Source organism: Danio rerio, chromosome 5 (genome assembly GCF_049306965.1).
Source record: "Danio rerio strain Tuebingen ecotype United States chromosome 5, GRCz12tu, whole genome shotgun sequence".
Lineage (NCBI taxonomy): Eukaryota > Metazoa > Chordata > Actinopteri > Cypriniformes > Danionidae > Danio > Danio rerio.
In genome coordinates, this window is record NC_133180.1 from 3,605,751 (window position 1) to 3,630,234 (window position 24,484).

General features: G+C 35.4%; 1 protein-coding gene and 1 long non-coding RNA gene across 4 annotated transcripts in view; both read right to left on the reverse strand.

Moving 5' to 3' along the window:
* Window positions 1–24,484, reverse strand: part of rnf43 (ring finger protein 43) — a 241,885-nt gene that overhangs the window by 213,355 nt on the left and 4,046 nt on the right. The gene's annotated exons all lie outside the window — the stretch shown is intronic.
* On the reverse strand, window positions 19,028–23,076 carry LOC137495543 (uncharacterized). Of its 2 annotated transcripts, XR_011015409.2 has the most exons (8): window positions 22,998–23,076; window positions 22,774–22,861; window positions 21,956–22,039; window positions 21,781–21,835; window positions 21,606–21,681; window positions 21,355–21,531; window positions 20,022–21,016; window positions 19,028–19,874 (listed from the first exon to the last, which is right to left on the reverse strand). It is a non-coding gene; the product is annotated as an uncharacterized lncRNA (long non-coding RNA). The 2 variants fall into 2 exon arrangements; XR_011015410.2 differs by lacking the exons at window positions 19,028–19,874; window positions 21,355–21,531 and having other exon boundaries at window positions 20,120–21,016.

Consider the following 24,484-nt stretch of genomic DNA (forward strand, 5'->3'; position numbering starts at 1 on the left):
AAATAGCATTTACAGAATAAATAATCAAAACAAAATAAACAAATTAAAAAATGTATTAATATTAAATAAATAAATAAATAGTATACACAATATAAATAAATACAAATATATGAATACAAATAAATTAATTAATACAAATTAATAAAAAAATAAATAAAACAAAGAAATGAATAGTTAATTGAATAAACTAAAACATAAATAAATAAATAACATGTACAAGATTTATATTTATGTGTTAAGGTTATTAAACATTAATAAAATCGAAATAAAACTATTTAAAATAAAATACGGCGAGGCAGTGGCGCAGTAGGTAGTGCTGTCGCCTCACAGCAAGAAGGTCGCAAGTTTGAACCTCGGCTCAGTTGGCGTTTCTGTGTGGAGTTTGCATGTTCTCCCTGCCTTCGCGTGGGTTTCCTCCGGGTGCTCCGGTTTCCCCCACAGTCCAAAGACATGCGGTACAGGTGAATTGGGTAGGCTAAATTGTCCGTAGTGGATGAGTGTGTGTGTGAATGTGTGTGTGGATGTTTCCCAGAGATGGGTTGTGGCTGGAAGGGCATCCGCTGCGTAAAAACTTGCTGGATAAGTTGGCGGTTCATTCCGCTGTAGCAACCCCAGATTAATAAAGGGACTAAGCCGACAAGAAAATGAATGAATGAAAATAAAATAATAAAATAAGAGTTTTCTGCTATATTAATGATCAACTTAAATTCCACATCAGTTCAAAAGATTCATAATTCAGCTTTCATTAAGTTAGTCTTCACTATATGTGTAATTTCAGTTCTGAGGAGGAGTTCAAACAAACAATGGATTACTTTCCTCATGCATTTATGAATCGTGTTAGATATGTTTATGAACCACTGAATGTGCATTAGAAAATGCTCACACAAGCATGGAGTCCTTTGAATGTGTGTTGTAAAGTATCTGAATCGAAAAGTGAATTAGAAAATAAATGCATTTACATTACAATTAAAGCGGCAACATTTTTTTTTTTTTTTTTTTTTTTAAGATTTATATTTGGCCTTTATTAGATAGGACAGTATTGAGACAGGAAGCACAGTGGGAGAGAGAGAGAGGGGGTAGGGTAGGGAAATGTCGTCGAGCCGGGATTCGAACTCGCGATGCCCTGACGTGCGATTGCACCATATGTCGGCGCGCTAACCACTAGGCTATTGCGCCGCCTAAAGCGGCAACATTTCATGGGATTCAATTCGAACATAACATTCTGATCACAGAGGTGATCGACAAAATCATATTCTGAAAATGCCAGCAGGTGGCAGCAAACGACTGTATTACTAAACGAGTCGTTTATTTAGCTGATTCATTTTAAATCACAGATTCGTTCAGTAAGATTTGCTACTGAATACATTAGGTGCGTTCGACTTCATGCAGCGCTGCACAGATCAGTCAAAATCTGTTTTAAAGTGACGCATGCCGGTAAGAAAGCTTGTCCGGATTTACGCTGCGCAGTGACTGTCACATGTGGCATTAAACGACCACGAAAGCGCTCCGATATCAGATGATTGATTCAGCCGGTGTAGCATTTGTAGAGCGACTGCTGGAGCTGAGATGACGAGACTGATATTACACGATTGGCTGAGTTCACCGCATGACGCGTTTTGGGTTTACTATTGGACAAATTTCGATTCACAAGTATCAAAATAAACAATTCACATTCATATCCTCTCTATCTTGTACACATCATGCTTATTAAAAGACTACACATATTTAACTGCAGTAATCATGTTTTGTTAAATAATCTGGTTATAAAGGCTGGATTGTTTGCACAGGTTCATTTTCGACCTTTTTATACAGACTATTTACTGCATTTAGTTCTATAAATTATTTAAATGATATATTTTTAGTAAATATTAAGGGTGTCACGATCCTCCAAATCCTCAATTCGATTTCATTTCCGATTCTTAAGTCACGATTCGATTTGATTTTCGATTATGAATAAATTAATTAATTAATAACGGATGAATTATTTGTAGCCTACCATTTAAACTACCTGATCTGCATGGTCTTTGTTTTACCCATAACCAAATCATACAGTAAATGAATAAAGGTAAGTTACACACATAATTACCAAAATCTATCTATTGAATTAATCAATCTATTAAAGAAACGTTGGCTAGAATTCTGCATTTCAGGCTTAAATTATAGAGAGACATATGTTATATATAGCAGATGAACCGAGACTGCATCAGATCGCGAAGCAGATCAATGTTGATCATTTCCGCACTGACAGCTCGAAAGAAAGAACAAAACAACTGGCCTAACACAACATATTATAAGATTAAAACATGAAAAAATGATCAGATAGTAACTTCTGTCAATTTTCCTAACGGATAAACCGAGGTCAGGCTGGATAAACAGCTCTCGGTAATATTTCAGCATGCTTTCACTTTCGCATTTACCGGTAAGTATGACATCTCGCCCTGCTCATCATTCTCTCTTCATATAGCCGTATATATGGCTATCACACGATCATAATACACTGTGATATAGCCTGGGTCGTTAGTTCGTTGCATTGTTTTGTTTTCTCACTACAATCAATCCGCTTAATATGACAGAGACATTGGGGGCGTGGCTGCATCGATGATTCTATAATCGAAATTGAGCATAAATTTCGATCGATTTCGATTTAAAATCGAAATCGTGACACCCTTAGTAAATAACCTAAATATTAACTCAAATAAGCCTTACAGGCTTGTAATAAAATAATCATCATCCTTGATTCTGCCACCCCTAAAGCTTTCTTACCAAATTAAGTTAAAGAACTATTTTATTAAATATTTATAAAATGCTTTATATGATGATAATATTTTTTTCAGGCCGTTTATGCACAAGTTTTAAAAGGGTCATTTAAGTAGGGAAACTTCTACTGAAAGTGTAGCTCACTTATTTTAGGAATCTCCTTTCGTTCAATCTTTTTGGATTAAAGTGCTTTTTTATGCTTTCATAATCCAAAATAATCTGAATCATTGTTTAAGACTTAATCAAAACATTTTTGGGATTTCCACTAATAATTTTGGAAAGTTTTATATCTATAAATGGCGACGCAGTGGCGCAATAGGTAGTGCAGTCGCCTTACAGCAAGATGGTCGCTGGTTCGAGCCGCGGCTGGGTCAGTTGGCGTTTCTCTGTGGAGTTTGCATATTCTCCCTGCGTTTGCGTGGGTTTCCCCCACAGTCCAAAGACATGTGGTACAGGTGAATTGGGTAGGCTAAATCAGTAGTGTATGAGTGTGTGTGTGTGAATGAGTGTGTGTGAATGTTTCCCATAGATGGGTTGCGGCTGGAAGGGCATCCGCTGCGTATAAACTTCCTGGATAAGTTGGCGGTTCATTACATTGTGGCGATCCCGGATTAATAAAGGGACAAAGCCGACAAGAAAATTAATGAATGTTGCTTAGTTACTCATCAATTTAATTACTAAACTAAATGGTTATTTTTGTAAATCTCAAGAGAAAGAATAGAAATGAAACTCTTAATTCTTTACATTTTAGTCAAACAGTACTTTTCAGTCTTGTTCAAAAAATAACAATTACTTAATATATGCATCAAAACACAAAATGTGTTAAATATATGCCACTATATTTATACATGCCATAAGCATTTCATTGTTTCTTAAGCATGTGCAATCGTCAGACAAATAAAACATTCTCTAGTTGAAGAATTAAGCTATTTTACTAAATGTCTGAACAACAAATATTTAGAAGCAGCAGCTCAAATTTGGATTTAAAACTCAACTTTTTGTGCCACTACAAAGATAATTATAGTTTGATTCATTTCTGTGAATCAGCTCAAACTCAAATGGATTCACCACTAAAAGGAGAATAAGTTTAATTCAGTTCCATGAAACATTTCAAACTCAAATGGATTAAAATTTTAAGTTTTTGTGCCACTACAAGGAGATTTTAGTCTGATTCATTCTCGTGAATTAGTTCAAGCTCAACTGGATTCATCTCTCAACTTCTGGCACCACTACAAGGAGAGTTTTAGTTGGATTCATTCCCATGACTCAGTTCAAACTCAAATGGATTCAACTCTAAACTTCTTGCATCACTACAAGAAAAAGAATAGTTTGATTCATTTCTATCAATTAGTTGAAACTCAAAAGGATTCAAATCTCAACTTCGTGCACCACTGCATGGACAATAATTTGATTCATTCCCATGAATCAATCCAATGGATTCAAATACCAAGTTTTCAAGCCACTGCAAGGATAATTATGGTTTGATTCATTTCTATGACTCGGTTCAAACTTAAATGGATTCGACTCTCAACTTCTTGCACCACTACAAAGAGAATAATAGTTTGATTCATTTCTTCGAATCAGTTCAAACTCAACTTTTTGTGCCACTACAAGGAGAATTTTTGTTTGATTCATTCCCATGAATCACCTCGCACTCAAATGGATTCAACTCTCAACATTTTGCACCACTAAATGGAGAACTTTTGCCTGATTCATTCCTATGAATCCTTTTAAACTCAAATGGATTCAAATCTAAGGTTTCCACACCACTACAAGAAAAAATTTTGTTTGATTCATTCCCATGAATCAGATCGAACTCAAACGGATTCAAATCTCAACATTTTGTGCCACTACAAGGAGAATAATTGTTTGATTCAATTCTATGAATCACTTCTAACTCAAATGGAGTCAACTCTCAACTTCTTTACACCACTACAAGACAAATAATTTGATTAATTTCTATGAATCATTTCAAACTCAAATGGATTCAAATTTCAAGTTTTTGTGAAACTACAAGGAGAATTATAGTTTGATTCATTTATATCAATTAGTTCAAACTCAAATGGATTCAAATTTCAACTTCTTGCACCACTACAAAGACAATAGTTTGATTCATTCCCATGAAACAGTTCAAACTCCAATGGATTCAAATCCCACTTTTTCAAGCCACTACAAAGAAAATAATAGTTTGATTCATTTCTATGAATCAGTTCAAACTCAAAAGAAATCAAATTTAAACTTTTTATGCCACTACAAGGAGAATATTAGTTTGATTCATTCCCATTAATCACCTCACACTCAAATGGATTCAACTCTTAACATTTTGCACTACTACATGGAGAATTTTTGCCTGATTCGTTCCTATGAATCCTTTTAAACTCAAATAGATTCAAATCTCAAGTTTCCATGCCACTACAAGAATAATTTTTGTTTGATTCATTCCCATGAATCAGATCAAACTCAAACGGATTCAAATCTAAACATGTTGTGCCACTACAAGGAGAATAATAGTTTGATTCAATTCTATGAATCACTCCAAACTCAAATGGATTCAAATGTCAAGATTTTGCACCACTACAAGGATAATAATAGTTTGATTCATTCCTATGAATCAGTTCAAGCTCAAATGGATTCAACTCTTAACTTTTTGTGCCACTACAAGGAGAATAATAGTTTGATTCATTCCAATGAATCAGTTCAAGCTCAAATGGATTCAACTCTTTAACTTTTTGTGCCACTACAAGGAGAATAATAGTTTGATTCATTCCAATGAATCAGTTCAAGCTCAAATGGATTCAACTTTTAACTTTTTGTGCCACTACAAGGAGAATAATAGTTTGATTCATTCCAATGAATCAGTTCAAACTCAAATGGATTCAACTCTCAACTTCTTGCACCACTACAAGGAGAATTTTAGTTTGATTCATTCCCATGAATCACTTCAAAATTAAAATTGATTCAACTCTCAATTCCCAAACTCTTTGAGGCGAATATTAGATAAATAGTTCAATTCAAACTCAAATTTAAATGCCCATTTGAATCTTTTCTTGCATGCATTGTTTCATAAAACACAAGGGAAAGTGTATCATTTAAGAAAGAACTAGATCCAAGAATAAAAGTCTTGACTAAAATTAGAAAAAGATATTAGTCCGTGCATTCATTCAGTGACAAACATTGCAGAAAAACACTTGAGCTAAATATTTACTGTACTCTAGCAACTACAAACAAAAACAAGCAATCCCAAAAATATCCAGATATACTGTATGCCAAACACAGTCAAAAACAGAGAACTAATTGAAGCGTCTTCATCCAGCTCGGGATAAAAACACACTATACAGTGCAGATAATTCGATATCATTCTTCCCAGCAGCAGATAAAAGCCATAATGTTGGATTCATGTGGTCTGGCCAAAGGAAAAGAGGGTAAAAAGTGAGGGAAGAAAAGATAGAAACTTCCCCCTACCCCCACCAGCTTCTATCACTTTGTCCCCTAGAGGAAGGGAACATTATGCAGGAGGACAAAGCGCCAGAGCAACCCAGGCCTGTTGCAACAGGTTGGCGCTGCAACAAAAAAAGCATCTGTCTGTGTGCGACACGCTCTCTGTGAGCAAGAACGATAGCCTGCCGCAAACCAAACATTATTGGATGTTTCTACAATGTAATGTGCTGAGGAAAGAGCCACTTACATGATTGCAAAGCGATTTGGGTGCATGCACAATAAATGCGATATGTAAATGCACATTATATTACAGTAAAATGTGAGTGTTGCAAGTTGAAATGACTAGAAAAGTTTGTTTGATTCAACGAAAAAGGCAATATTTTTTACAGTGCAGACTGCACATTGCAGTTGAATATAATACATAATTAATTATTACATCAAATTGAGTTTCTGCTTTTTTTAATTGAATCAAAGCAATGTTTCAGTATTTTCAACTCAATCTCAATCAAACTGACTAAAATATTAAGTTAAATTTTGTATAATTTAAAAAATCAAGTTTAAACTTGATTCGATTACTGGAATAAGTTAAAATAACATGTAAAACATTTGTTGTGATTACTTTATTACTCTTATATTTACACATCTGTAATTAATGTGTATACAGTACGGAGCATAAATGAGAGCAGTTCTTTCGATTACATGAAGTGTATATATATATATATATGAGCAATTCCTTACAGATGTCAACCTTGCTATAAAAAAAAGTCACCAAAATAGCGAAACCGTTTTAACACTTTTTTGTGTAAGGAAGTATTTTACAGTACTTTTAAAAATACTCAAAAATGTATTTGTCAGTGTTTTCAAACTATTATATTTGATTTACCAAAAGTCACACAAGTGTCAATTTCACATCAGTCACATCCATAACAGAAAAGTGTCACATCCATAACAAAGCTTTTTCTCATAAATGCAAAAATGTCAAAGGAAATAAAATCAACGATGTTTGTTCTACAGTGAGCCAACTCTTATCCTTTTGATTAGCTTTTATTTATTTTGGGTTGTGCAGTTTAATTCACAGAATTTACACAAAATATGTTGTAGACTGTACACTCAGAGACTTTTTTTCTGATCCTATAACTCTGTGGGTAGTTGTTTTGCAAAATATAAGCGATTGCTTCACTATCATGTTAACGTATACTTTCTACTTGAATTTATATTTTGAGTTTTTACTGCAAACATTTCAGATAATATTTTTTCTTCTGGAGAAAGTCTTATTTGATTTATTTCAGCTAGAATAAAAGCAGTTTTTAATTTTTTACAAACAATTTTAAAGATAAAATTATTAGCCCCTTTAGGCTAATTTGTTTTCAATAGTCTACAGAACAAACCATCGTTATACAATAACTTGCCTAATTACCCTAACCTGCCTAGTTAACCTAATTAACCTAGTGAAGCCTTTAAATGTCACTTTAAGCTGTATAGAAGTGTCTTGAAGAATATCTAGTCTAATATTATTTACTGTCATCATGACAAAGACAAAATGAATCAATTATTAGAGAGGAGTTATTAAAACTATTATGATTAGAAATGTGTTGAAAAAATCTGCTCTCCGTTAAACAGAAATTGGGGAAAAAAATAAACCGGTGGGCTAATAATTCTGACTTCAACTGTATATGATCAATTATTCATGACACAATTCGTTTGTAGTTCATTCTAACTTATTAAACCAAGCTAATCATGTTCTAACTTAATTTTATACGTTACGCAAGCTGTTTTAAGTCAGTTTAACATAATTTGAGCTCAATGGACTCATAGGGTTAATTTGATTCAACTTAAACATTTAAGGCAACCAGGGGTTTTTAAAGTGTTAAGATGCTTGGTGAGCGGATGCTTATTGTAATGAATATAACGGTTTAATAAAACTGTATTGTTTAAATGCAAAAATTAATGTTAGAGGAAAAATATTAAATAAAACTGTAGTAAACCTGAAAAAAATACAATAACAAGAGAAACATAAAAATATAAAACTTAGTTGAAAATAGTTTACATTTACATTTACATTTAGTCATTTAGCAGACGCTTTTATCCAAAGCGACTTACAAATGAGGACAAGGAAGCAATTTACACAACCAAGAGCAACAATGAATAAGTACTAAAGGCAAGTTTCAGGTCTGTAAAGTCTAAGAAGGGAAGTGTTAGTAGTTTTTTTTTTTTTTTTTTTTTTTTTTTTTTTTTTTTTTTTTTGTACAATTAGTGTGATATTCAAAGAGGCAATTGCAGCTTAGGAAGTGAAGTGGAGACTAAATAGTTGAGTTTTTAGTCGTTTCTTGAAAATAGCGAGTGACTCTGCTGTTCTGATGCAGTTAGGGAGTTCATTCCACCAACTGGGCAGATTGAGCGTGAGCGTTCGCGAAAGTGATTTTTTCCCTCTTTGGGATGGAACCACGAGGCGACGTTCATTCACAGAACGCAAGTTTCTGGAGGGCACATAGATCTGCAGAAGTGAGTGCAGATAAGAAGGTGCTAGGCCAGAAGTCACTTTGTAGGCAAACATCAGAGTTTTGAATTTGATGCGAGCAGCAACTGGCAGCCAGTGCAAACGGACTAGCAGTGGAGTGACATGTGTTCGTTTAGGTTCATTGAAGACAACTCGTGCTGCTGCATTCTGGAGCAGTTGAAGAGGCTTGATAGAGTTAGCTGGAAGCCCAGCTAGTAGAGAGTTGCAGTAATCCAGTTTGGAGAGAACAAGAGCTTGAACAAGGAGTTGAGCTGCATGTTCAGATAAGAAGGGTCGGATCTTTCTGATGTTATAGAGTGCACATCTGCACGATCGAGCAGTTCTAGAAATGTGGTCAGAGAAGTTTAGTTGGTCATCAATCGTTACTCCAAGGCTTTTCACCATTTTGGATGCAGTAATGGTTGCCCCATCCATCTGGATTGAAAAGTTATGGTGTAGAGTCGGGTTGGCAGAAACTACAAGCATTTCCGTTTTTGCGAGGTTCAGCTGAAGATGATGATCTTTCATCCAGTGTGAAATATCCAACAGGCAGGCTGAGATACGAGCTGGAACCGAGGGATCATCAGGATGAAAAGAGAGGTATAGCTGGGTGTCATCAGCATAGCAGTGGTAGGAGAATCCATGTCTCTGGATGACTGGTCCTAGAGATGATGTGTAGATGGAGAAGAGAAGTGGCCCAAGAACAGAGCCTTGAGGTACCCCAGTGTTTAGATGCTGTAGGTTGGACACCTCTCCCCTCCAAGACACCCTGAATGACCTGTCAGAGAGGTAAGATCTAAACCATTGTATAACAGTGCCCGCAACGCCCAGTGACTCAAGCGTAGATAGCAGGATCTGGTGGTTGACAGTGTCAAAAGCAGCTGACAAGTCCAGCAAAATGAGGACTGATGATTTAGAGTCTGCTTTAGCCAGTCTGAGATCCTCCACGACCGAGAGCAGGGCAGTCTCAGTTGAGTGGCCTTTCTTAAAGCCGGATTGCTTGTTGTCCATGAGATTGTTTTGAGTAAGAAAGTCCAGGACTTGATTGAACACTACTTTCTCCAGAATCTTGGCCATGAATGGAAGCAGGGATACTGGTCTGTAGTTTTCAAGTAGCGTATGGTCCAGGTTGGGTTTCTTTAGCAGTGGGGTTACCCTAGCCTGCTTAAATGTAGTGGGGAATAAACCAGAGTCAAGAGATGTGTTAATTATGTGAGTCAGTGTTGGTATGACTGCAGGAGAGATGGCTTGCAAGAGATGAGAGGGAATGGGATCGAGTGGACAGGTGGTTGCATGGCTAGATAGCACAAGTTTGGACACCTCAGACTCAGAGAGCTGAGAAAAGGAGGTGAGTGTGTGTGGTGTTGGTGTTGTATCTTGCGTGTTTGTTGTAGGTGCAGCAAATTGAGCACTGATTTTTGCAGTTTTGGTGCAGAAGAATGTAGCAAAGTCATCAGTAGTAAGTGTGGAGGATGCGGGTGGAGGAGGAGGATAGAGGAGGGAGGAAAATGTTTTAAAAAGTAGGCGAGGATTAGTGGCATTGTTGATTTTCAGACGGTAATACGTCTGCTTTGCAGAAGTAACCTCAGCTGAGAAAGAGGACAGAAGAGTTTGGTATGTTAAGAGATGTGCAGGATTTTTAGTTTTCCGCCAAATTCTCTCTGCAGCCCGAAGTTTTGAGCGATGCTCACGGAGAGCATCCGAGAGCCAGGGTGCAGGAGGACTGGCACGGGCTGGCCTGGATGCAAGAGGACATAATCGGTCTAGACATGATGCTAGTGTGGAGCAGAGTGTATTAGTGGCACTGTTCGAATCAAGTGCAGTGAGTTTGCGAGATGGAGGAAGAGAGTCTGAAACAATGGTGGATAGTCTATTGGGTGAGAGAGATCGTAGGTTTCTGCGAAAGGTAACCAGTGTTGGAGTGTGTGGCGGCTCAGGAGTAATGTGGATGTTGAGAGACAGAAGGAAATGATCAGATATTTGTAGTGGAGTTACTATTGTTTGATCAGTGAAGCAGTGTCGTGTGTAAATAAGGTCTAGCTGATTACCTGATTTGTGGGTAGCAGAAGTAGGTGCTCTTTTTAGGTCAAAAGAGGCAAGCAGAGTCTGAAAGTCTGCAGCTTGCGGTTTGTCAACGTAAATGTTGAAGTCACCTAGCACCAATAAGGGAGTGGCAAAATTAGAAAAAGATGAGAGAAGAACATCCAGTTCATCTAGGAAGTGACCTAATTTACCTGGTGGGCGGTAGATGACAACCACATTTATGTAGAAGGGGTGGATAATGGTGACTGCATGGAATTCAAAGGAGCTGATTGTTGGCAGGGACGGTATCAGAGTAAATTTCCATTCTTTGGAAATTAGTAGTCCAGTCCCACCCCCTCTCCCTGTCTGACGAGGAGTGTGGGAAAAAGAGAAATTAGCAGAAAGAGTAGCATGTGTAGCAGTGTCCTCCGGCCTCAACCAGGTCTCAGTTAGAGCCATGAGATTATAGTCAGAATATGTAGCTATGGAGGTAATAAAATCAGCCTTGTTAACAGCTGATTGACAATTCCAGAGGCCCACGGAGAGAGAGAGTTGTGAAATAGTAGATACATGTATTGAACGAAGGTTGTGAGGATTACGCCTGCAGCGTACCTCCCGTGTTTTGCGAGTGTTAGTAACAACAGGAATTAGAAAACACATAATAAAAGTGCACTGACAACAAAAAATAAGTGTAAAGTAAAACAATACAGTAAAGTACTCAAGTGCTTTGTCGGTGTCTTTGCTCGGTGGAGTCGCGCAGGTAGAGTCGATGGTCTTTACCCTCGTCGGTCTTCACACGAGGCGGTCTTCACACGAGGCTGCCGCGACCGCTGCCGCGGTGAACTAGTTGTTTATATAACCCCTAAAGCACTAGCTGATTGAATTCAGCTGGACACGCCTCGAGAGTCAAAACAAGGGCCGAAACTGAGGCGGACGACGCGAACCGCGTCTGCGTTCGCTACACAAGCTCTTATAGTAACCAAGGAAACAGTGGCTAAACAACTTCTAGTATTATACACAACTGAAAGCAAGTTTAAATGTCCTACAACTTTACACAAACAGCTGGAAACAAGTCCTCAAACCATACACAACAACTGAAACAAATCTTAAATGTACTTACAGGCTGCTGTTCTAGATGCTGCTAAAGTGCTTCTCCTGCCGACTAATGCTACCGTGCTCGCTATATAGTGGTTACCTGGCGTTTGGACACGCCTCCCGAGTCAAAACAAGGGCCGAAACTGAGGCGGACGACGCGAACCGCGTCTGCGTTCGCTACACAAGCTCTTATAGTAACCAAGGAAACAGTGGCTAAACAACTTCTAGTATTATACACAACTGAAAGCAAGTTTAAATGTCCTACGACTTTACACAAACAGCTGGAAACAAGTCCTCAAACCATACACAACAACTGAAACAAATCTTAAATGTACTTACAGGCTGCTGTTCTAGATGCTGCTAAAGTGCTTCTCCTGTTTAGTTCGTATTCTTGAAGATGTTCTGTGACCAAACTCTTATTTTAATTAATATTTTAAAAACTGCACCAAACATTATTGCCTATATTCACTGAGAAATTGATGTAAATATTAGTTTTCAACAAAGCCTGTGATTTTCACCTAATGCAGACTGCAGACTTGAGATCAGAATATAACGCAGGCTTGAGGGAGGACTTGAAACCACCTAGCAACCACTCAAAACTCCTTAGCAACCACCCACAACACAGCACACGTTTTGCACAGGCAAGCGCGGCTCAGCTTTTTTTCTTTTTTTGAGAAAATGTTCAAATCTAGCCACAACTTGCTAAGTTTACTCGCTGCCATCGGAGTAGTTTGCCATCAAACCACAGAAACACTTTTCTCCATTCATGATCATAATGAGCATAATGATTCCCAGCAAATTACAGAAAAACTCAAAACACAATGTCAGACTCCTCTCGCAAAACAAACACTCGCATTCCACTAACAGGAAAATGGTTCATAGTCTATTTTTATGATGCAATAACTCTTTTCTACAAGGAGAAAAGACTTTCAAGATTCGTTTACAGTCAGTGCGTCCCCTCTGGCTGGATCTGGAGATTCACACAGCTTTCAAAAGACCGAACATCTGGCAGTATGGCCTCAGAGAACAGACCTAACGGTTTACAAGACCACAAATCTATCACCTCCAATAAGACCCGGGCGGTTCTTGGCTCCCACACAGACGCATTCGATGACTTCCCAGGTGAGAAATTGTGCATTATAACAACAGATCCTGGAGGAGATACACTGCCATCAAAAAGACTAGCACTGTGTCCTAAATGGCACACTATATACTAGGGTTGTCATGATACTGGAATTTCCAACTTCGATATCATGCCTTGAAAAATATTAATATTCGATATCGTTTCCGATACAGCAAGGAATACATTGCATAGCGTTAAGAGTATTAGTGTTGTCACAATAATGGAATTTCCAACTTTTATACGACACCTTGAAAAAATATCAATATTCGATACCGTTTTCAATATCACAAGAAATAAATTCCACAACACTAAGAGTATTAGTGTTGTCACAATACTTGAATTTTCAACTTTGATACAATACCTTAAAAAATATCGATATTCGAAGACGTTTTTGATACCACAAGAAATAAATTCCACAACAATAAGAGTATTAGTGTTGTCACAATACTTGAATTTCCAACAACGATGTGATACCTTGACAAATATCGATATTAAATACCGTTTTTGATACCACAAAGAAATAAATTTCATAACATTAAGATTAAGTGTTCTTAGAATACTGGAATTTCCAACTTCGATACCTTCAAAAATACACATTTTTTTAATAACATTTTCAATATCATGTAGAAGAAATTCCACAAAAGTATGCAAATGAAGTAAATAGGGTGTCACGATTCTGAAAATTCCAACTTCGACCCAATACCTTGAAAAATATCAATGTTCGATACTCTTCTCGTAACCACAATAAATAAATGACACAACATTAAGAGTATTAGTGTTGTCACAATACTGGAATTTCCAATTTTATACAATACCTTAAAATATATCAATATTCAATACTGTTTACGATATCACAAAAAATTAATTCCACAACAATAAGAGTATTAGTGTTGTCAAAATACTTGAATTTCCAACAACGATACGATACCTTGAAAAATATCGATATCCAATACGGTTTTCGATACAACAAAGAAATCCATTTCAAAGCATTAAGATTAAGTGTTTTTAAAATACTGGAATTTCCAACTTCAATACCTTGAAAAATATAAATTTTTGATATCATTTTCAATATCATAGGGAACAAATTTCACAAAAGTATGCAAATGAAGTAAAAAATGTTGTCACGAAACTGGAATTTCCAATTTCGACACAATACCTTGAAAAATATTGATATTCGATACCATTTCTAATACCACAAGGAATAAATTGCACAACATTAAGACTATTAGTATCTTAAAAATGATAGATATTTGAACAAAATTCCTCAAAAGTATGCAAACAAAGCAAAAAGTGTTATCACGATACTGGAACTTCCAATTTCAATATATTACCTTGAAAAATATCGATATTTGATAACACTTTCGATACCATTCATTCATTCATCTTGTCGGTTTAGTCCCTTTATTAATCTGGGGTCGCCACAGCAGAATGAACCGCCAACTTATCCAACAAGTTTTTTTTTTACGCAGCGGATGCCCTTCCAGCCGCAACCCATCTCTGGGAAACATTCACACATACATTCATACACTACCGACAATTTAGCTTACCCAATTCATCTGAACCACATGTCTTTGGACTGTGGGGGAAACCGGAGCAGCCGGAGGAAACCCACTTGAAGGCAGGGAGAACATGCAAACTCCACACAGAAACGCCAACTGAGGCACAGGTTCGAACCAGCGACATACTTGCTGTGAGGCGACAGCACTACCTCCTGCTCCACTGCCTCGCCACTTTCGATAACAACAGAATTAAATTACACAATATTAAGATTATTAGAGTTGTCACGATAATGAAATTTCGGACTTCGATACGCTGAAAAATGTCAATATTTGATATCATTTTCAATACCATGGGGAACAAATTCTACAACAATAAAAGTATGCAATTGGAGCAAAAAGGGAAAAAATAACTAAAATATGTGGTTCTATCAGGTACATCAACAGTCCTTAAGTCCAAAAATGTTAATAAATTAAATTAAATTAAAATTAAATTAAATTAAGTATAATTAATAATCAAATAGCAAAAGACAAAAATCACTCACTGCTCTTGATTGAATAATTTTAGTAGTTTTAATATGAAACAAATCAAATTTAATTCTTACAGTGGGGATTATGCTTAAAGCACAGTTTGTTTCATTTATATTTTTTATTTTATTGTCATTTTAATTAAACATTTTAACATAATTTTGAGGACTTTTGTTGGCTGTTTTTTTTTCCCTTGTTCCATTCTGCTTTGTTATTAACAATTTTGAGATTCCATGACCTTTATAATGTAAAGCAGTTGTAATGGCAACCTTATTTACAGAAAAAAATTATAAATGACACTCTCACAGATCTCTCTTTTAAAATTAATATTTTTATAGCACGCTTTACAATAATATATGATATATGCATATATATTACATTAGTCAGAAACAAAGCCAAAATTGGGACAAAAAAAAAACATAAGACAGTCCAAAAAATAGTACAGCCAAATGAAAATGTTGGGGAAAATTTTATATAAAAAATGTATAAACTCATATTTCATGTCATATTTCATTGTTTTTTTTGCAATAACTCCTTTGAATTTAACTGTATTTTCTAGTGTATTGTATTGTATTATGATTCTATATCTATTTTTGGTCGTACGGCCCACTGGTAATCCTTTTAAATAGCCATAATTACAATTTTAACTGAAATAAATAATCATGATTATGATTTCCCCCATAATCGCGCAGCCCTAGAATACAAGACAGAATATTTCATAAAAACAAAAACAAGTTCAAAGTAAGTGGAGCGCAATTGCATTTATTTGGCCAAATGTTGTGCAAACCAATAGATTACAGTTGCTTTGATCTGACATCTAAAGCAATAACTTTCAGACAGTTGCTTAAGTGTCTAAATACTTCTTAGGGCCGCTGTCTGCCAGTGAAATCCTCCGAGACTGAAGATGCATGAGATACACATCAGTATTCCCTCACATCAGGCCAGACTTTGATCTTGGGTCATTTACATTTCATTAATTCAATTCCCCATGCACACGGTTTCAAAGCAGCTTCACAGAAAAACGCTTGTTTGAATGCCCAAAGATGATGAGCCAGACATGAGTCTATCAAAGTGTAATGTACAGCAATAACAATATACAGTTGAAGGCAGAATTATTAGCCCCCTTTAAATTTATTTATATTGTTTTATATTTCCCAAATGATGTTTAACAGGGCAAGGACATTTTCACAGTATGTCTGATAATATTTTTTCTTCTGGAGAAAGTCTTATTTGTTTTATTCCGGCTAGAATAAAAGCAGTTTTTAATTTTTAAAACACCATTTTAAGGACAAAGTTATTAGCCCCTTTAAGCTAATTGTTTTCTGATAGTCTACAGAACAAACCATCGTTATACAATGACTTGCCTAATTATCCTAACCTGCCTAGTTAACCTAATTAACCTAGTGAAGCCTTTAAATGCCACTTTAAGCTGTATATATAGTGTCTTGAAAAATATCTAGTCAAATATTATTTACTGTCATCATGGCAAAGATAAAATAAATCCGTTATTAGAAATGAGTTAATAAAACTATTATGATCAGAAATAGGTTGAAAAAAATCTGTTCTCCGTTAAACAGAAATTGGAAAAAAAAATAAACAGGGGGGCGAATAATTCTAAGTTCAATTGTAGTACAAACTGCAAAAAAAATGCTTTTCTTGCTTATATTTTCTGTCTTGTTTCAAGTCTAAATATCTAAAAACTTTCAAATAAAGAAACATTTTCTAGACAAATCAAAAATATTGTCCTATTATGACAAATAATGAGTCAAAATCAAGTGTGTTTTTACCTAAACAAGCTAAATAATCTGCCAAAGGTGTAAACAATATAATCGTATTTCTCCTTTTTTATAAATTTATAATTTAATAAATAATTTTATAAATTTATAATTTAATAAATAATTTTATAAATTCTCCAGACTGGCAGATTATTTTGCTTGTTTTACAAAAAAAACTTACCTTATTTCTTTAAAAAAGGCAATATTTTTCTAGAAAATGTTTCTTTAAGTGTTTTTAGAAGTTTGGCCTTGAAACAAGACAAAAACTCTAAGTAAGAAAAAGTGCATCAAGAGTACAAGTCTGAGTAGTATGTTCGACTATTCGTAAAATGTGTTATCAATGACACCAGGATGACTTTTATTCCACAAAATTCTGGAGAATGCATTCAATGCATGCTTTTAATATCCCATTAATAGGCCCATCCGGAATCTGTGCGAGCAAAATTCCGCAGATTTTCCACAGATTTTTAGCCCATCACTAATTCTGTTTATTTACTTGAGTAAATGTATGTAAATCTATATTTATTCAGTTTTTTTTTATTAATTACAGTAATATTATTGACTAATGTGAAAATGTTCATATGATTTATGTGCAGTTTGTACAGTAATATTTTCTGTCTTTTACTAGATATATTATATGACAAACTTGCTTTGTTTACCAAATAAGGTGGATCTAATTGGATTTGCATTTTAAACATTAAATAAAAGTTTAAAATATATATATATATATTTATTTCATATATTAAGGTTTTAGTTATGATACTCCCAAAATAATTCTGTAGAAATCCGCAGACTTTTACCAAAATTCTCAGCAGAAAAAGCAAAAAACGTCCGCAGATTCCGTCTGGCCCTACCCATAAGGTGAGACCGTAGCACATTGTAAAAAAAACAATTAGTTACTTTAATTTAAAAAAAGTAGTAAACGTGTTGTAACTTGGAACTGTTAAGCAGACTTAAAGTTGGCTTGAAATCAAAATTTACAACGTTTATTTTACCATCTAACATTGTTGTTAAGGTGAATAACTAATTCAAACAAATTAATCCAATTCAAATCATCTTCAATCAAAGTCTGAGCTTCTGCGTTAAGAGTGGCGGTCCTACTTTTGATATCAACCTAGGGGTTTCCACACTCTGAAAAAAAAAAAACAACTTAAAAAAATGGTCATAACAATTTGCACAAACAAATTTTAAATACATTTTACTATCTTATATCAGGTACAATTAACTTGTGTGAGCTTGTGTTAGCATGAGGGCTACTCCTTTGCAAGGTGGTAACCATAAAACCAAAACAACACTCTCAAAATTCTTTTTAGTCTCTAACTAAGGAAGAATAAACTCTAACAACTCTTTCTCTCAAATTTAAACACCCAAGATTGCTTTTTAATTTTCGAAAATATTCCCCTCTTAATTCAATCTCTTGCACAGCATGCTGGGAACTACACATCCATTGTGACATATCAATCTATTCAAATTACCTTAATATTACAACTAGGTTTGCAATGATTAGAAAATACTTAAATATTACAAGTAAATAAATATTAATATTTAAAGTAAATGTGCAAATATTAATAATAATAATAATAATTAATAATAATAATTCCTTACATTTATATAGCGCTTTTCTGGGCACTCAAAGCGCTTTTACATAGTGGGGGGGGCTCTCCTCATCCACCACCAGTGTGCAGCATCCACCTGGATGACGCGACGGCAGCCATTTTGCGCCAGACCGCACACCACACACCAGCTGATTGGTGGAGAGGAGACAGTGATGCAGCCAATTGAATATGGGGATGTTTAGGTGGCCATGATGGATGAAGGCCAGTGGGCAGATTTGGCCAGGATGCCGGGTTAAACCCCTACTCTTTTCGAAGGACATCCTGGGATTTTTAACGACCACAGAGAGTCGGGACCTCGGTTTAACGTCTCATCCGAAAGACGGCGCTCACTGAGCAGTATAGCGTCCCCGTCACTATACTGGGGCATTAGGACCCACACAGACCGCAGGTTGGGCGCCCCCTGCTGGCCTCACTAACACCACTTTTCCCCAAATATTTATGTACAAATATAATGATGACACCACTTTTCCCCAAATATTTTCCCTGATTAGGCATGAGCTAATCAGAAAGTCCAGTCCCTATAAATATTCCATTTGTTTAAAAATTACATCAATATACTAAAAGTACAGGTTAATGCTGACTTTACAGTAAGTAAATAATTATAAAAAATTAAGTTAATATTTTTAAAGCAACAGATTTACTCACTTTAAGTCAACAAAATCACTTTTGTTTTCATTTTTCAATTTTAATCATCCTACTCATAATAATACTTCAAAGAACGTACTTTTTTTACTGTTGCATTGAAAGTTTCAACTTTTATACTGAATACTTTTATCCTTTTTGCCAGATGCTTTGCTAGAAAACTGCACCTATGTTGTTCTTTACAACAAATGACATATTTCTTGATGACTCTCAATGACTTGAAGACAGTTTAAGATGTTGCTTAAAGTCTCCACATACTTTTTAGGCTCATGATATAATCATCTGCATGAATAAAACAAAATTCTTTTATAATGAGTCTTGACTTAAGTTAAAAGTTAGAGAAGTTCCATTTCCTCAGTGAAATTATTAAACAGAATACAATTCAGAGTCTGCAATACAGACCAAGTATTGTATTGGTTGCATGTATGCCTTTAGCAGACGTTTTTACAAAAGAAGGACAAAAGCAACAATGCGACAAAAGCAACGTGATGCCAGGATTATACGGTTTTATCCAAATGTGACTTACAAAAAAGAAACAAAGATGCACATATGCAAACATTTAAATAAAGTTAATTGGACAGATAAATGCACTACAAATATTTCAGTTTTAAATAAGTGTCTAAATGCTGCTCAGGACTGCTATCTGCCACCAAATCTGAAAATGCATGAGATATAGAGTATAGTATTCCATTATAGATACCGCATTGACATAGACACATTAAGCAGATGCTTCAATCTGAAGGATAGTGACGTAAAGTTGGTTTTATATTCGCACATTCTGACTTTTGCATTTAGTAATAAGCAAAGCAGCATTTAAAAAGGCTAAAACTGATTAATAATAATGAAATCAGCTACACTCTCAGAAAAAAAGGTACAAAATTGTACCTTTTAGGGTACAAATGGCCCGTCACTGGGGTGGTACCCTTAAGGGTACAAATTTGTACCTCTATTTAAAGGTACAAAATTGTACCTTCTACATTTGTACCCTTTAAGGGACAATTTTGTACCCCCACCGAAGGTACAAAAATGTACCTTTTTATATTATATAGCATTTTCAGGGTACTGACCCAGGCATTTTGATCCTTTGGTGACTGGATGCACAAATAAATAAATAAAATATTTCGGTTCGCAGATGTCCATTTTTATTTATTAATGTAGAAATATTTCATTACAACTCACAACTGAATGTGTCAAGAAATAAAATTACACAGTAAATATAAAGCAGACATGTAAAACAGTAAAAAGAACAATTTAGAAAACAAATAAAAATTGTTCACCCACTGTACAGTATATAATCTACCCTTAATACAAAGACCACAAGAATACTGTTTAAGATTTATAAACACATTACACAGGCTACATCAAGTACTTCACTTTATAAAGTCCAAAGTATTTGTCTTGAGTCAAAATACTCAGTCATAATAAATAATTTGTCATCAAAATTTTCTCTGTATTTCAGAATGAAGGCAATGTTTCTCTATAAATTGCTTCAACAGTGCAGAAAACCGAATACATCAGTAGCCTCTTCCTCAACATCAGTAGATTACTCCTCATCATCCTCAAGTGGAGTTGTAATTTGTTGTAACACAATATGTGTTTATGCTTTTGATAAACATGACATGTAAAGCACTCATAACTGGAAAATGTTCTTTGATAGTCATTAGGACCACAAGTTATTTAAAAATTTGCTTTATGCATGAATGATAGCAGTGTGCTGGATTAACTTGATTGTGATTATCCCAAGAGCATGTAGAGAAACAAAAAACAAGGTTGATCACTCTGGTAACTGGAGTAGATCCAGGCTTGTCACTGTCCACAGTTCATTCAAAACATTCCACTGCAGAAACATCAAGGTGTTCTTCTAATAAGATGGATATGTCAAAAATGTATATTCGTCCACATCATTAGCCCGGCCAATCGCAATCCCATCAACTCTGAAGACTGCCGTGACTTGTCTTGTTAACACATTTGTCCAGTCGGTGGTGTCCTCCTGTACTTGAACTGTTGGATGTGGTGAAGATGATTCCCTGTAAATGACAAAGCAATAATTACATTAATATCAGTCCCTCTATCACTGATGAAGAGAAAATCAACATGCATAGAAAGGAAAATAATTAATATTCACTGATTTTAAAAAAAAAAGTATCACAGATTAAAAGACTAATATAAATTTCATTCATTCATTCAGTTTCTTTTTGGCTTAGTCCCTTTATTAATCTGGGGTCGCCACAGTGGAATGAACCACCAACTTATCCAGCATATGTTTTATGCAGCAGATGTCCTTCTAACTGCAACCCAGTATTACGAAACATCCAGACACACTTATTCACACACACATTTATACACTACAGACAAATAAGCTTACCAAATTCAGCTATAGCGCATGTCTTTGGACTTGTGGGGAAACCGGAGCACTTGGAGGAAACCCTCACGAACACTGGAAGAATATGCAAACTCCTCACACAAATGCCAACTGACCCAGCCGAGGCTCGAACCAGCGACCTTCTTGCTTTAAGGTGACAGCACTACCCACTGCATCATCCTAATATAAAGAATATCAAGCATTATAAAATGCATTTATCACAGCATATAATAAACAGAAAACAACATACGCACCAGAGCACAACGAAATGTTGAAGTGTCTCGCTTAACAAGGCTGGCAACATGAGAAGTGCTGCTGTAAAATCAATTCCTGGAACATAAGATGTGGCATACAAACAAATATGAAGGAATCCATCCAAAGCTAGAATTTAATAATATTAATCAAGTGGAGAAAGTTTAGAAAGAGTACCTTAGAGTCAGGTCCATAGCATTCTTCAGTTGATCTCTCATCTTTCGATGAAAACCTAGAAAATAATTTTAAACACGTAGGTGTACATTTATTGTTGTTTGTAAGTAAAAACCTACAAATTTAAAATAGTATGTAAGCCATTAAAACCATGGTATAGATAATGAAACATACTTACATCTTGTAACTGAGCCATGCTTTCATATGACATGCCTTCATTGGTCTAATGCTGTTAGGCTGCATTATGTTGTTCAATCTTGTCCTGAAAGACAATTGGAAACTTCATAAACTTCAGGAAAGCAATAAGATAAAGCAATAACTATTTATTTATAGTATTTTATTTATATATAAGTATAACGTTAAACGATAGTAAAGCACCAACAATTCTGGACATGAGTTTGTGGACACTCCTCAACATTAATGTAACTTAGACACTGAAACGAAGATATGTACAAGCATACACACACGCCACGTTTGTAACTAGCCACGTTTACATAATCAGTCGCTTTGCCGGTGACAAAATTGTGATTTTTCTTCACAAAATGGCGGTGTAACTTATATAACCGTCTAAAATTACATTTCCGCGGTCAATCGTGGCTAGTAAATGGCCTCAAAATATAAAACATTATTGATAATTACAAATTCCAGTATTAATAACAAAAGGTTTTATATCAAGGTATATGAAGACTTCAGTCGCGGCAGCTCTGGGCCACACCGCACATTACTCACGGCCCGATTCCGGTGCATGGTTACGGCAGCGTCGGCTCGCTTCTGCCGCCGCATCTGGCCCGAGTAACGATACAGCAGACGGACTCGGGCAGGCGAGAATCTAGCCGCAACTGGCCCAAGTGTATTTTGCTATCTGGGTTGCGATTATATTCCGCCGTGGCAACACTTATTAATAAAGCAGTTACGTAACATATAAGGCGCGAATGCGTAACGTAGGCGATAAAGGGAACTTTTACACCGAGAAAACTAACAGCATATAGTACTCACCGTCTATAAGGTTATGTCCCTCGGTGACTTCGATATCACATTGTATTAACTTCTTTAATAAGCTGCAGACATCTTAGCAAACTCCATCCTGCAGGCCAACGTACACCAGCCAGCCCGGAGCACAAAGCGGGGGAAAGCCGAGACCAGAGAGTCAGACAAAATCAACAGAACACGGCTTCACATGTAAAAATGAGACTGAAAATATATGTTTAATACATTCTTACCTGAAAAGTGTGGACTCCAAAATAGACTTTTCTTTGAAAAGCGTGCGAAGTTCTGTGTAAACAGCCAGCATAGTCGACCGACCGCCTCAGTAACAAACACTACTATAACGTCTCAACAAGCCAAATTCTTAAAGAGACAGCAACATCACCACCTGTATGAAGATGCTGTCACTCTGCATGGTTTATTCTACATCCCATATATACTATAGCGACTTAAACAGTAAGCAAAGACCAGTATTTACGTTTTTAATGATTAAAATTACATTTAATTATAAATTAAATTATTAACATTTTTGAGAAAAAATGTAATTTAAATACATGAAAAAAAATAATTATTAAAATATTTAATTCAATCAATTTATTTATTTATTATATTTTTAAATTATGTATTTTAGTATTAATGTTTAGTATTAATACATTTAAATTATTGTTATATAGTGTCTTGATCTTATCATGAGCTGAGGGTACAATTTTGTTCCTATAGTGAAACAAAATATATAATTGTACCTTTAAAGGTGCCAAATTGGTCCTTTACGGTACAATTTTGTACCCAAATGTGCTATAAAAGGTACAAAAATGTACCTTTCAAACCTAAATCTGGACATTTGTACCTTTATAGCCCATTTGGGTACAAAATTGTACCCTAAGGACCAATATGGGACCTTTAAAGGTACAATTTTATATTTTGTTCCCTCTAGGAACAAAATTGTACCCTCATTGTACCTTTTTTTCTGAGAGTGTACTGATATGAGCACAACACGACATCACGCTCCATATAATCTTTACCATGAGTTTTCCTTCTGAAACTGCATGCAAGAGTGACTTCAATACAACACTAGCACTTTAACGGACTGAACGAAAACAATGTGATGCCAAGATTATTAGGTAAATACAGGGTTTAATCCGAATGCAACTTACAAAAAATAGATAAAAAGGGAAATATACAAACACATATTTTAAGTTAATTGGACAGATAAAAGCACTACAAATATTTCAGTTTTAAATAAGTGTCTAAATGCTACTCAGGACTGCTATCTGCCACCAAATCTGAAAATGCATGAGATGTAGAGTATAGTATTCCATTATAGATACCGCATTGACATAGACACATTCAGCAGATGCTTCAATCTGAAGGATAGTGACGTAAAGTTGGTTTTATATTCGCACATTCTGACTTTTGCATTTAGTAAAAAAGCAAAGCAGCATTTAAAAAGGCTAAAACTGATTAATAATAATGAAATCGGCTACTGATATGAGCACAACACGACATCACGCTCCATATAATCTTTACCATGAGTTTTCCTTCTAAAACTGCATGCAAGAGTGACTTCAATACAACATTTGCACTATTTAACGGACTGAATGAAAACAATGTGATGCCAGGATTATTGGGTGACTATAGGGTTTTATCCGAATGCAACTTACAAAAAATAGATAAAAAGGGACATATACAAACACATATTTTAAGTTAATTGGACAGATAAATG